This window comes from Cucumis melo, chromosome 7 (assembly GCF_025177605.1).
Source record: "Cucumis melo cultivar AY chromosome 7, USDA_Cmelo_AY_1.0, whole genome shotgun sequence".
In the NCBI taxonomy this organism is placed as follows: Eukaryota; Viridiplantae; Streptophyta; class Magnoliopsida; order Cucurbitales; family Cucurbitaceae; genus Cucumis; species Cucumis melo.
In genome coordinates, this window is record NC_066863.1 from 3,091,553 (window position 1) to 3,094,338 (window position 2,786).

The window sequence follows — 2,786 nt, forward strand, 5'->3', positions numbered from 1 at the left end:
GTACACCATTCTATTTGATATTTAGCATTTTTTTTAATCTATTTCCTTTTTATACCATTCAATTTATAAACATTACTCAAATAAAACAAGTAGTAGGTGAATATTTCAAACTGAAGTGTTATCATATTACTTCAGTTATCACACTTCTAGTGGAAAGGTTTGCAGCTGAATAAAAATAATAAAGTCAAATGAATGAAGAATGAAAAGAACTGTCAGACATTTTTCCTTCTCTTGATCTGTGTCCAGTTACTCTTGATATCTTTCTAATAATAACTCTACGCAAATAGTGGAATTCAGTATGATTTGATTTTTTTCTCTGCAACTTATGTTCTTCCAATTGAAGAAATAGTTGGCTTAGCACATCATTTTGGGGCAAAAGTGCTTGTAGATGCGTGCTAGAGTGTTCTACATATGGTTGTCGACATCTAGGCACTTGATGCTGACTTTCTTGTTGCTTCTTCTCACAAGGTTAGGTTGTTTTCTTATTAATTAAATGGCAAGCCTTACATTTGGGCATATGAAGATAAGGAATAAACATGCTTCAGATGTGTGGGCCTACAGGCATTGGATTCTTGTAGATTGATCTATTGTTTGCAATGCCTCCATTCTTAGGTATGTCCTTTGAGAAGATAAGTTATGAAATTAAAATTGCATCAGTTCGTTTTTAGGAAGTCAGTATCTAATTTTCATATTTGGTCCTACATGGCTCTAGATGGTGGAGATTTCTTGACCATTCCACATTTGCACAACCTCGTTCCAGGTTAGTGGACTCCATGGTTGCAATTTTGTCCTTTTCTTTTTACTTTAAAATGAAAATTTTCTCAATGTATTTATTTTATATGATGTGGAAAAATTAAAACGTTCAATATATAGGGCTCAAGAATTGCAAGAGACCTAAATAACTGTCGTTTATTTAGCATTATTTGTTTGCTCATTTGTTCTCATAATAATTGACACTTGATAAATCATCTTTTTGAAGTCATTATGAGATTTAAATAGATGACTTCTTGAATGGTGCTAACATTTTGTGATGTCTATTTTATTCGAACTATTCATTAATTGATGCCTTTTTACATATCCTTTCATCTCTTCTATGTATTCTCTTCCTACCCAAATGCCTTTTGATATTTGCATTAAGAAGTCTTTTTGGTGGACAATATTGTCCTTAATTCTACTAATTACTCATATCCCCCTTCGTTAGATTTGAAGCTGGGACGCCTACAATTGGAGAAGCAATTGGTTTGGGGAGCTGCTATTGATTATTTATCTAGGATCGAAATGCAAAAAATTCATAGTTACGAAGTGAGTTGATTGAAATTTGGTATATACCCTTTGTTTGAGAATTTTTGGGCGGTGAAAAATGCGTGAAGCAACTAAATCAGGGTATCAACTAAATAAATACCTTCATAGTAAGTTAGTAATAGAATTTTTTTCTTTAATCAAGGAATTTATGTATTATTTTTCTATCAACTAGGTTACCTGGAACACTGAAAATTCAGAATGATATGATAAATATGTTTACTAGTTTTAAGACTTTAGTCTAACGACGAGGAGGTGTTGTATGCTAACAAGAAGAATTGGCGAATTATCTATATGAAAACCTTCGTGCAGTCCCTAACATTCGAATATATGGCCCAACTCAATTTAGACTTTAGTGTATTTATAAATTATTTAATTAAGCAACGGTTTCATGGACTACATTTTTTCTACATAATTATCGATGTATACATTGTTGACACTTACCTGCCTTTGTTTTTTTTCAATACAAAGTCTCAAATTCCCTGGGATCAAAATTATAGTGACTCGTTGAACTAGTATATGAGATTTTAATTATTGCTTAATTAGCCATGTTATTTGGCAATTGCTAAGAGACATCCATAAACATAAGCAATATTTGATGGTTGAACAAATAGGTTAGATAGATGAAGTATTGATACATAAAATCATGTAGCTATAAATTTTATTGTTATTATTATTGGTTGGCCTAATAGTGTTAACATTAATGTGTTATTAAATATTTTGAAAAAAAAGTGAAAAAAAGAGACTAAACTAATAATCTACCCTATTATATATGGGTGTGTTCATAGTTTGTTGGAGCTTGTGCTTTCTAGAATAGAATCAGACCAAAATCGAAAATCAAATTGCATTATGTGGTTTGGTTTGGCTTCACAGTTTGCCTTTTATCAACATATGTTTTTTTTATATATATTTTTTAAATTTCTGAAAGTGATCGTGGCTATGAGAGAGTGAGAGTGGCATGGCATGGCGGTAGCGGTAAGAGTGAGAGATGTTGGAGTGGAGACAACCAGATTTAAGAGACTGAAAGTGGTGTGACCGTCGGAGGTGAGGTGAGGTGCGAGTGAGGGAGGGAGGTGATCATCGAAAAAGTTAGATGGAGAGAAAAAGAAAACATAAAGTTAAGTTGAATAAAATTGAATAGATAAAGGTAACAATATAGATTTATATTTTGTCATACCTAATAAAATCTTTAAAAATTGGTTGGTAATAAAAAAGGTTTGTCTTTGATTATTTGTGAAATTACCCTTCCCTATCCACGAAAACTCTCTCCATCTCTCTAATTTGCTACCCACTCCTCCGATTTGCCATTTGAGTTCGTCGAGTTCCTCTTCTTCATGTGAATTTGTAGCTATGGATGCTCTTCTTCCTTCTTTTCTTTTTTCGAACATCACCTTCTTCCATCATATATCCCAACCTTGGTTATGTTCGTTGGAAAATATTTATTTGACGAAACTAGCTGGTCATACATAGCTTGAAGAACAAAGAAA

The 2,786-nt window shown here is 32.5% G+C and overlaps 1 long non-coding RNA gene across 1 annotated transcript; it reads left to right on the forward strand.

The window, feature by feature from the left end:
* The first annotated feature begins 462 nt into the window (after nucleotides 1–462).
* Nucleotides 463–1,456, forward strand: LOC127150270 (uncharacterized). The gene is made up of 3 exons (XR_007822496.1): nucleotides 463–612; nucleotides 713–760; nucleotides 1,202–1,456. It is a non-coding gene; the product is annotated as an uncharacterized LOC127150270 (long non-coding RNA).
* Nucleotides 1,457–2,786: the final 1,330 nt, after the last annotated feature.